The sequence below is a fragment of the Colobus angolensis genome, unplaced genomic scaffold (genome assembly GCF_000951035.1).
Source record: "Colobus angolensis palliatus isolate OR3802 unplaced genomic scaffold, Cang.pa_1.0 Scaffold15, whole genome shotgun sequence".
NCBI lineage: Eukaryota > Metazoa > Chordata > Mammalia > Primates > Cercopithecidae > Colobus > Colobus angolensis.
In genome coordinates, this window is record NW_012114599.1 from 1,246,174 (window position 1) to 1,258,317 (window position 12,144).

Consider the following 12,144-nt stretch of genomic DNA (forward strand, 5'->3'; position numbering starts at 1 on the left):
ACACACACACATACACAAAATAACTTGTGGACACTTGACTCAACCTACAACATTTGCCCTAATGAACAAGAATGACAACAATTCAGTATAATTTGTAATGCCCCATTACTTTTTATTGATATAGATAGATCAATAAAGCATACAAGGAATACATATTGAGGGAAAAACTACTGGTGAAACTAAAATCACCAATTTTACTTCCCTGAAGGTGCCCTATGGGATCATCCAGGACTACTTAGTCTCTCTTCTAATGACCTGGGTGTACAGCCCAAAACAGGTAGGGCATACCTCTTCAAGTGAGGCAGAAGATTTAAAAGGGGTTTGAGAACCTTTCTTAAAAACTTACTGGCTGGGCACAATGGCTCGTACCTGTAATCCCAGCACTTTGGGAAGCCAAGGTGGGCAGATCATGAGGTCAGGAGTTCAAGACCAACCTGACCAATACGGTGAAACCCCATCTCTACTAAAAATACAAAAATTAGCTGCGCATGGTAGCACATGCCTGTAGTCCCAGCTACTCAGGAGGCTGAAGCAGGAGAATCACCTGAACTCAGGAGGCGGAGGTTGCAGTGAGGCAAGATTGCACCACTGCATCCCAGCCTGGGCAACAGAGCAAGACTCCATCTCAAAAATAAAAATAAAATAAAAAATAAAAACAAACAAAAAAACACTTCAGGAAGACAAAGACTACACTGTCAGTTACATGCAGCTATGATAATATGAGTCTGTCCCAAAGAGAACTAGATCAGATATATCTAAATACATAAAAGAATAACAAACCAATGTGCTACTTTAAGGGGCTTTTTCACATTTTGAAAGGGTAGCCCATTCAGACTCAATGCGTTAAAATTTATTTCTCAAAACAGTTCGTTCCACCAAAATACAACTTGGTGGCCCAGTTGTATTGTAATACAACTGGGCTGGCCCAGAATGACTTTAAAAAGAGATCAATAAGGCCAGGTGTGGTGGCTCACGCCTGTAATCCCAGCACTTTGGGAGGCTAAGGTGGGCGGATCACTTAAGGTCAGGAGTTAGAGACCAGCCTGGCCAACACGGTGAAACCCCAACTCTACTAAAATATACAAAAATTAGCAGGGCCTGGTGGTGGGCACCCGTATTCACAGCTACTCAGGAGGCAGAGGCAGGAGAATCGCTTGAACCCAGGAGGCAGAGATTATAGTGAGCTGAGATTGTGCCATTCCACTCCAGCCTGGGTGATAAAGCGGGACTCTGTTGCAAAAAAAAATAAAAGTCGTTCTGCCAAATATTTTTTTAAATCTCAAAACTGGTCCTAGAAGAAACTTCACATATCATCTGGTTCAATGAGAGATCATTTTATTCATTTATTATTTTATTTTATTTATTTTTGAGATGAAGTCTCACTCTGTTGCCCAGGCTGGAGTGCAGTGACGCGATCTCGGCTCACTGCAACCTCCACCTACCAGGTTTAAGAAATTGTCTGCCTCAGCTTCGCGAGTAGCTGGGATTACAGCTTATTTTTGTATTTTTAGTAGACACGGCATTTCACCATCTTGGTCAGGCTGGTCTTCAACATCTGACCTCGTGATCCACCCGCCTGGGCCTCCCAAAGTGCTGGGATTACAGGTGTGAGCCACCGCACCTGGCATTTTTTTTTTTTTTTTTTTAAAGATGGAGTCTCACTCTGTCGCCCAGACTGGAGTGCAGTGGTGTGATCTCGACTCACTGCAACCTCCACCTCCTGGGTTCAAGCGATTCTCTTGCCTCAGCCTCCCAAGTAGCTGGGATTATAGGCATGTGCCACCACGCCCAGCTAATTTTTGTATTTTTAGTAGAGACGGGGTTTCACCATGTTTGCCAGGCTAGTCTCGAACGCCTGACCTCAGGTCATCTGCCCGCCTTGGCCTTCCAAAGTGCTGGGATTACAGGTGTGAGCCACTATGCCGAGCCCCAATGCAACCCCAATGAGATTCATTTTAAATACAAGTAAACAGTATCAGAAAATAAGTTACTTTAGCCAGATCACCCAACTACTCGGGAATCTGATGCAGGAGGATTACTGGAGGGTAAGAATTCAAGACCACCCTGGAAAACATAGCAAGACCTTCATCTCTTAAAAAAAAAAAAAAAAAACCTATTTAAAAATTAGCCAGGTGTGGTGGCAGACACCTCTAGTCCCAGTTACTGAGGAGGCTAAAGCAGGGGGGAATCACTTGAGCCCAGGAGTTCAAGGCTCCAGTGAGCTATGATCCCAACACTATACTCCAGGCTAGGTGACCAAGTGAGACGCCCATCTATTGAAAACAAAACGAAAAAGTTGGCTGAGCCCGGGGGCATTGTGGCTCATGCCTACAGTCTTAGCACTTTGGGAGGCTGAGGTGGGCGGACTGCTTGAGCTCAGGCAGGAGTTTGAGACCAGCTTGGGCAACAAGGCAAAACTCTGTCTCTATTTCTTTTAAAAAGATTAAAAGAAAAGACAAGTTACTTTGCTTGGCCAAGATTATATGACAAGTTGGTAGAAGAGAGAACAAAACTTCCCAAACCTCTTTCCACCTGTATGTCAGATCACCATTTAGATTTAATTTTAGACAAAATGCCCCCAACCCTTTTTTGTAGGATGAGCACTATGATGAAAGAGTATGATTCTGGGAATTTCCCAGTTATGTGGGAAACTGACCCTTGTTCGGATTTTACAACACTGAGTTCAACAACGTACTAGACTGGAGACTCTTGGGAGGCCTAAGTGCACAGATCACCTGAGGTCAGAAGTTGGAGACCAGCCTGGCCAACATGGTGAAAACCCATCTCTACTAAAAATACAAAAATTAGCTGGGCAGCCAGGCACAGTGGCTCACGCCTATAATCCCAGCACTCTGGGAGGGGAAAGTGGGTGGACTACTGGAGGTCAGGAGTTCAAGACCAGCTTGGCCAACATGGTGAAACCCCATCTCTACTAAAAATACAAAAAATTAGCTGGGCATGGTGGCGTGCACCTGTAATCCCAGCTACTCGGGAGGCTGAGGCAGGAGAATCACTTGAACCCACGAAGTGGAGGTTGCAGTGAGCTGAGATTGCACCATTGCACTCCAGCCTGGGCCAAAAGAGAAAAACTCCAACTCAAAAAAAAAAAATAGCCAGGCGACGTGGCATGTGCCTATAATCCCAAGCTACTCGGGAGGCTGAGGTAGGAGAAACTCTTGAACCCAGAGGCAGAGGTTGCAGTGGGCCGAGATCGTGCCGCTGCACTCCAGCCTGGGCAACAGAGTGAGACTCTGTCTCCAAAAAAAAAAAGAGAATTTGTGCAAGAGATGATGGGGTGCACCTAGCCCAAGTGAAGCTAAGCGTGCAGGGCTGTTGATGTCTGTGATAAATAAGACTAGACCTGGGAAGAGAAAGTTATGGTTCCAGGAGTTCGGTGTGAAATTCAACTCAGATGTGCTCATGAGTGAGTAGTTGGGAGGCCAGGTAGTGTGCATCTCCATCTTTCCTAGAGAATGTTGCTGATCTATAGGCTTTGTATCCTGATGACATTAACTTTCTCTTGGACTCTTCAAGATGGGGGATCAGTTTAGTTTACCCTTATTATATTAAGGGTATAATACTGCTGTAAGTCACTCAAAGGAGAGAAATAAAAATTCCATTCTACAAAACAAAACAGCTAAAGACCACGTTATATCCCTTTCCCATGCCAGAATCTTTCACAACTACCACCCTTGCAATTTACTGGGGTAAAATACACTTAATTTCACCATATGGAAAAAAGTCTCTCTCTCTCACACACACACATACACACAGCAGTAGTGACTCTTACCTGTATATGGCTTTAAAAGTCTTTTGCTAACCCAGCCCCTTGTTGGGCTGTCATCAAAAAACTGTACATGAACACGGACTGATTTCCCTTTCTCGCGGATGAATGTTCCATCAAAGGGGTGGTTGTAAACCAGACAAGGCCACCAGGGGTAACCCTCCATCTTGGCCCAAACCAAATCTCCTGGTGAGAAGTCACAACTGTTGCCAAAAGGAAATACATAACTTAGTTAATATTTGGTCAAGTTTCCTTAAAGGCAGTTACCTACAAATAAACAATTCCAAGAAAGGTATCATTAAGACTCCTTTGAAGTCTTCTAGCATTAATATTGAAGCACAGAAATTCTAGAATAATTTTTAAAGTCACACATTCAAGTCATTTTAAAAACGTAAGCAAGCTGATATCATAGTGCATATTTAACTATGAAGACAAACACAAATATAGTTATGTTATTAGGGTAAGAAACTTACTCAGAATCAAAGTTTAAAAACCATGGCAGAATTTTGGTATAATGCTGATGGCAGGAAAAAGGCATGGACTCACCGTATATGCTCTCCAAATTAATAGCTCCTATACAATATGGTATGTACATATCAGAAACAGGATCTAACTCACAATATTACTATAAAGCATACTGATTATATAATTTACTAATTAAGTAAATTATCTAATTCATTAGACTTGCTTGGAATCTTTCTCACTTACAATCCTATGTATTCTGAAAGCTACCTAACACTCTATTACCCTCCCCCTACAAACTAGTTTTGCGGAAAAACTCAAGTCAACAAGTGAGTGCCTAACGTGCCAGAGTATATATTGCTACAAAATCAAAAACAGATTTTGAATCTTCACAAAAATAGATTTAGCCCTGTGAGTTTTCAGGGGCAGGGGGGAGGAATCTAACAGAATACAGAAGAGCTGCCCGTCAGTGATGGAGAGGCCACAAACTGCTGATAATCCCTGCCTAAGTATTAGACACCTAGGCCTGCTTAAAGGTTTCACTGAATAACTTCAAAATTAAAAGAGGCACATAACAAGAACATTTGAGACATTTTAGAATAACAATTAGGCAACTGAAACCACATGATTTAGACCCAATCATGAAACACAGTCTCCCTTTCTTCAAAAAATGTAAGTATAGGCTGGGCGCAGTGGCTCACGTATGTAATGTGAGCAATTTGGGAAGCCAAGAGGGAGATCGCTTCAGACCAGGAATTCAAGACCCGTCTAAGCAATGTAGTAAGGCATGGTCTCTAATTAATATTTTAAAAAATTAGCTGGTTATGGTGGCACACACCCCTATAGTCCCAGCTACTTTAGAGGCCAAGGGGGGAGGATCACTTGAGCCCACGAGTTTGAGACCAGCCTGGGCAACATAGTGAGACCTCGACTGTACAAAAAAATCCAAAAAAATTAACCAAGTGTGGTGGTACGCACCTGTAGTCCCAACCACTAGGGAGGCTAAGACAGGAAGATCACCTTGGCCTGAGGGGGTTCAGACTGCAGCAAGACCCTATCTCCAAAAAAATAATAATAATAAAATAAGTCTCTGACTGAGACCTGAAAGGCATGTGCAAAAAGGACCTCATTTTAAAAGTTTTATATCTATAACTATAATATGTAATCAAGTTTTCTTTTTTTTTGGTGGGGGGCGGTGGGCGGGACAGGTTCTTACTCTGTCACCCAGACTGGAGTGCAGTGGTGTGATCTTGGCTCACCAGCCTCTGCCTCCTGGGTTCAAGCGATTATCCTGTCTCAGCCTCTCGAGTAGCTGGGATTACAGGCGTGCGTCACTACCTCGCAGCTAATTTTTGTATTTTTAGTAGAGGTGGGGTTTCACCGTGTTGGCCAGGCTGGTCTTGAACTCCTGACTTCAAATGATCCACCTGCCTCAGACTCCCAAAGCGCTGGGATTACAGCGTGAGCCACCACACCCAGCCTTCTTTTTTTTTTTTGGTAAGACAGTTTTGCTGTCACCAAGGCTGGAGTGCAATGGCGCTATCTCGGCTCACTGCAACCTCCGCCTCCCTGGTTTAAGCGATTCTTGTGTCTCAGCCTCCTGAATAGCCAAGACTACAGGCACGTGCCATCACACCTGGCTTATTTTTGGATTTTTTTGTAGAGTCAGGGTTTTGCGATGTTGGCCAGGCTCGTCTCAAACTCCTGACCTCAAGTGATTTACCCGCCTTGGCCTCTCAAAGTGGTAGCGTTACAGGTGTGAGCCACCACACCCAGCCAAATAAAGTATTTAAGCATTCTAGTTTTATTCCAAAGTAAATACAGTAGGCTCAACAAACGTATCCTTGGGTTCCAGTCCAGATTCAACCAACCTAGATTAAAAATTTTAAATCAAAAATTTAAAACCAATAAAAAATAGTGGCCAGGTGTGACGGCTCATGCCTGTAACTCCAACACTTTGGGAGGCTGAGGCAGGAGGACAGCTTGAGCCTGGGAGGTTAAAGGTACAGTGAGGTGTGATCACTGTACTGCACTTCAGTTTGGGCAACAGAGCAAGACTCTGTCGCAAAAAAAGGAAAAAAAATACAAAATTTAAAATATAGTTGAACAACTGATTTCATGGCATTTACATTGTATTCAGCATTGTAAGTAATCTAGAGATAAAGTACAGGGGAGGATGTGTATAGGTTATATGTAAATACTACATTTCATGAGGGACTTGGACATCCAAGGATTTGGGTATTCACAGGAGGGTCCTGCAACCAATCCCCCTCAGATACAAAGGGAGGACTGTAACTTTAGTCTTAGACAAGGGCTGTTACCTTAGAACTCTGTCATGTGTAAAATGCAGTACAAATTGTTTTAAATGATGTATGAGGTCTCATGCTTTTATCACTAGAAAAGAATTATTTCATTTCTAAGCAAGCAATTAAAAAAATAATGTCTTCAATTTTTTTACAAGATAAATGTGCATCCTCACTAGGAAAAACGTGTGAAATGCTGGATCCAACCATTATCAGTTTTGAAATAAATTCCTTTTTGAAATAAAATGTTATTAGAAACATAAGCATTTAAACAAAAAATTTTGTTTTTCAACATCATTTTATCCTTTATATACCATTATACTTACAGAATCTCACATATAATTTCTCTGCTGTTAAGAAACAGCAGTATGGGCCAGGTGCGGTGGCTCAGGCCTGTAAATCCCAGCATTCTGGGAGGCCAAGGCAGGTAGATCACAAGGTCAGGAGTTCAAGACCAGCCTGGCCAAGATGGTGAAACCCCGTCTCTACTAAAAATACAAAAATTAGCCAGGTGTGGTGGCAGAGGCCCATAATCCCCAGCTACTCGAGAGCCTGAGGCAGGAGAATCACTTGAACCCAGGCAGCAGAGGTTGCAGTGAGCCCAGAACATGCCACTGCATTCCAGCCTGGGCAACACACTCCATCTCAAAAAAAAAAAAAAAAAAAGAAACAGCAGTGGGCCGTTTCTTATGCTGGGCCAGGCGCAGTGGCTCACGCCTATAATCCCAGCATTTTGGGAGGACAAGGCAGGCGGATCACCTGAGGTAAAGAGTTCAAGACCACCAGCACGGTCAACATGGCGAAACCCCATCTCTACTAAAAAATACAAAAATTAACTGGGCATGGTGGCAGGTGCCTGTAATCCCAGCTACTTGGGAGGCTGAAGCAAGAGAATCCCTTGAACCTGGGAGGTGGATGTTGCAGTGAGCCCAGATCACGCCACTGCACTCCAGCCTGGGTGACAGAGCAAGACTCCGTCTCAAAAGAAAAAGGCTGGGCATGGTGGCTCATGCCTGTAATCCCAACACTTTGAAAGACCAAGGCAGGTAGATCATGAGGTCAGGAGTTGGAGACCAGCCCGGCCAACATGGTGAAACCCCGTCTCTACTAAAAATATAAAAATTAGCTGGGTGTGGTGGCAGGCATCTGTAATCCCAGCTACTCGAGAGGCTGAGGCAGGAGAATCATTTGAACACGGAAGGCAGAGGTAGCAGTGAGCCGAGATCCTGCCACTGCACTCCAGCCTAGGCAACAGGGCAAGACTCCATCTCAAAAAAAAAAAAAAAAAAAAAAGGAAAAGAAATAGCAGTAAGCTATAAAATGCTAAGACCAAAAATTTTAGTAATATGCAGTTCCTCCAATGCTAAAAAGCTTGAAGAAAAAGAGTACCACTAAACATCCTGGGCCCAGGAAACAGTGGTTTCTGAGCCAAAAAAGATAATTAAACAGATAGTAAAATGTACTGTGTAACAAAACTAAAATCTTAAACATTTCTCAAAATTTTTCTTCACTCAATGCTAGCAAAGGAAATTTTTTTGTGTGTGTAAACTTCAATTCTTTAAAGGTAATTTTAAAATTTTATCTGTGGTAATCCTGCAGTTTTCAAGAATGCCAAAACAGGCCAGGTGTGGAGGCTCACACCTATGATTCCAGCACTTTGAGAGGATCTCTTGAGAGCCCAGGAATTTGAGACCAGTCTGGGCTACATAGTGAAACCTTGTCTCTAAATTTAAAAATTAGCCAGGCATGGGATGGTGTGCACCTGAGGTCCCAGCTACTCAGAAAGCTGAGGTGGGAGGATCGCTTAAGCTGGATAGATCGAGGGTGCAGTCAGCTGAGATCTGCCACTGTACTTCAGCCTGGGCAACAGAGCAAAACACTGCCTGCCACCACTGCTCCTGCCCTCTAAAAACACCTTAAATTATGATTTTATGATTTTGCAAGTGCTTTTAAAGCTTTAAGTGATGTCTTAAATGTCTGGTATTCTTGGGGTTTTTAAAGACAGTGGGGAAAAATGTTAGGAACAGCTGACAGGTCACAAAATAAATGTAAAAACTTTGATATAATAAGTAATGACCTTGTCTAAATATACACTAAACAGACCTTTTGAATTTTGCTTTAAAATTACATTATTTCTGCTTTCTCTTTAGTCCATAATTTTGGTGTTAATTACTAGTTGTTCCTAAAATATATAATCAACATTTTCACCAACTTTTTTTTTTTAATTATTTTTTGGCAGGCAGGATCTCACTCTGCCACCCAGGCTGGAGTGCATGGCATGATCTCTTTGACTCACTGCAGGCTCAACCTCCTGGACTCAAGTGATCCTCCCATCTCAGTCTCCCAAAGACCTGGTACTACAGGCACATGCCACCATGCCTGGCTAATTTTCATATTTTTTGGAGACAGGGTCTAGCCATGTTGGCTTGCCTTGGCCTCCCTAAGTGTTGGGATTACACGCATAAGCCACTGTGCCCAGCCTTCCTGTGGATTTCTTAAGTTAAAACCTATAGAAACATTAACCAGAGAAAATAAAAGGACAAATTCCACATTATGATCAATAATTTGTTCATCAAAAGATGCCGAGGCTGGGTGTGGTGGCTCACACTTGTAATCCCAACAGGTTGGGAGTCTGAAGTGGGAGCATGGCTTGAGAGCAAGAGTTCAAGACCAGCCTAGGCAACATAGTGAGACCTCTATTATTCAACAACAACAAAACTATAAACTAAATGAAAGAACTCATTGTGGAAGAAGACATTTACATCACACACAACTGACAACTAGGAAAAAAAGGCCGGGTGCGGTGGCTCAAGCCTGTAATCCCAGCACTTTGGGAGGCCGAGACGGGCGGATCATGAGGTCAGGAGATCGAGACCATCCTGGCTAAACCTGTGAAACCCCGTCTCTACTAAAAAATACAAAAAACTAGCCGGGCGAGGTGGCGGGCGCCTGTAGTCCCAGCTACTCGGGAGGCTGAGGCAGGAGAATGGCCTAAACCCGGGAGGCGGAGCTTGCAGTGAGCTGAGATCAGGCCACTGCACTCCAGCTTGGGCAACAAGAGTGAAACTCCGTCTCAAAAAATAAAAAGATGCTCAACATGTTTTAAGGCTTAAATGATTGATGGAGTAAGTCCAAATTTCTCTGTAGCTCATCAGACTGTTCATGATTGGATCTCTGCTTAACTTCTCCAATGTTCCCTCCTCCTCCTTTCATCCTACCCACCATTTGCAGACCTTCCTCTTCCTGAACCAGCTTCCCACTCTCACTATAATCTGTCTAACCCTATTTTTGTCCTTCTGGTTTCGGTTTACAGAGCTGAGAGCCTAGCCTGACCCACATCCTCTCCATCCCCTTTCCACTTGGAGTCTAGAATTGCCTCTTTGCTTTGTCCTGTTCATGGTTGTATCCAGGATCCATAATGCCTAATGCTGTGCTCGGCAATTTTATCTAGACACTGTAGTTTCTTTAGAAACCTTTCTTGAATACCCTGGAATCCTCTCCATAATGGGAGGTGAAGTATATACAATGTTTTATTTTTACAAGTATCTTAAACTCAAACCTCAAGAAACAAATAACATATGCTATTCAATATGAATGTAAAGTACATCCTTACAATAAATAGAGCCGTTTGGTTTGGATTCAACAATCAATTCACGCTCAGGTAAACAATACACCATGATTTTCTAACCATGAGTTTGTTATTGCGGATGCTGGCTCTGTTCCCCACAAGCAGATTCTACTAATGCACAACTACCTTGTTAAACTGCGGGAACGGGTTGCTTAAACAAGAGTAACACTATAATTACACTTAGAAAAATCTCAGAATTCCTTTAAGACACTTTAAACTGGATTTAAATGGATTTGAAATCCATTATTCAAAAGCACTAACTAGCGGCCAGGCACGGTAGCTCACGCCTGTTATCCCAGCACTTTGGGAGGCCGAGGTAGGTGGATCACTTGAGCTTAGCAGCTCCAAGACCAGCCTGGCCAACATGGTGAAACCCCAGGGTGAAAAATTAGCCAGGCCGCGGTGGCGCACGCCCTTAATCCCAGCTACTCCGGAAGCTGAGGCAGGAGAATCGCTTGAACGCAGGAAGCAGAGGGTACAGTGAGCCGAGAAAGCGCCACAGCACTCCAGCCTGGGCGACAGAGGGAGACTCCATCTCAAAACAAAAACAAAACAAAAAACACTAGCTGGCTCTCTTATCTTAAATGAGTTATTTTTTCTGAGCCTCTATTTCTTCATTTGTTCAAATAGCCAAATAGCTACCATTAAACTTTATGTTTAATATCTGGTCAACGGCCGGGCTCGGTGGATCATGCCTGTAATCCCAGCACTTTGGTAGGCAGAGGCGGGCAGATCAAGAGGGCAGAGGCGGGCAGACCAAGAGGTCAGCAGTTCGAGACCAGCCTGGCCAACATAGTGAAACCCGTCTCTACTAAAATTACAAAAATAAGCCAGGCGTGGTGGCGCGCACCTGTAGTCCCAGCTACTTGCGAAGCTAGGGCAGGATAATCTCTTGATCCCGGGAGGCAGAGGTTGTGGTGAGCCAAGATCACGCCACTACACTCCAGCCTGGGCAACACAGCAAGACTCTGTCTCAAAATAAATATATATGTATCTGGCAAACACTAAAAGCGAGCTTTTCAAAATGTCGCCCGCTGCCCGGATAAAAAGCCCTAAACAGGCCGGGCGCGGTGGCTGGCGCCTATAATCCCAGCACTTTGGTAGGCCGAGGCGGAGGGATCACCTGAGGTTGGGAATTCCAAGACCAGCCCGACCAACAAGGAAAAACCCCCGTCTCTACTAAAAATACAAAATTAGCTGGGTGTGGTGGTGCATTCTTTTAATCCCAACTACTCGGGAGGCTGAAGATGGGGAATGGCTTCCCCCTCGGGAGGCTGAAGATGGGGAACCTCCAGGGAGGCAGAGGTTTCGGTGAGTCGATATCGCGTCATTAATTACACTCCAGTCTGGGCTTGAGTGAAACTCCGTCTCAGTAAGGAAAAAAAAAAAGCACTGAACTGCCCAAAACTTGAGGACAACTCCCGGCCGGCTTCCCCAGAGTGGCGTCCACACATCTTTGACCAGGGCCCGATTAAGGCCTCTAAAAACTCACCCTCAACTTCGAAAAAATTACAATGCCCCATAAAAATTACACTATTTCATAAAATGAAATATTTTCCACTCGACACGAATTTCCACGTGCGTCAAAATATAGCTTCTATTTTCATTTGTGTCGGTGCACGTGGTCTACCTACTGGAGGTCCCAGCCCGATCCCAGCACTTCGGCTCCCCCCGGCCCCGCCCCGCCCGCACCCCGCCCAATCAGGCCCCGCGGTCCCCATGGTGACACACCTCCCGCGCTCACAGCTCCTGGCCCACCCCCTCGGCGGCCCCTCACCTAGGGCGAAGGCCCACCGTCCCCAAAGCGTCTAGGGGACCGCGACTCTTAACTACCCAGAAGTGTCTACCTCGATCGACTACTGGAGCCCCAACTCACTGTCTCCGCGCCGGCCGAGGAACCTCCTTTTGCACCCTACATCACCTGGCTCTCGGCGTTCGGCCTCCCGCAGGCATTCCTCCTTCCCGCC

At 44.5% G+C, this 12,144-nt stretch overlaps 1 protein-coding gene across 2 annotated transcripts in view; it reads right to left on the bottom strand.

Annotated features, from left to right (window-relative positions):
• The window catches only part of MSH6 (mutS homolog 6), a 25,879-nt gene that overhangs the window by 12,751 nt on the left and 984 nt on the right, over nucleotides 1-12,144 (bottom strand). Inside the window, exon 2 of one of the 2 annotated variants that reach the window (XM_011935856.1) lies at nucleotides 3,791-3,987. The exons of the other annotated variant lie outside the window; for it this stretch is intronic. The gene's annotated coding sequence lies outside the window, so the exon portion shown is untranslated. The remainder of the gene's footprint in view (nucleotides 1-3,790; nucleotides 3,988-12,144) is intronic. 2 annotated transcript variants of the gene reach the window in all.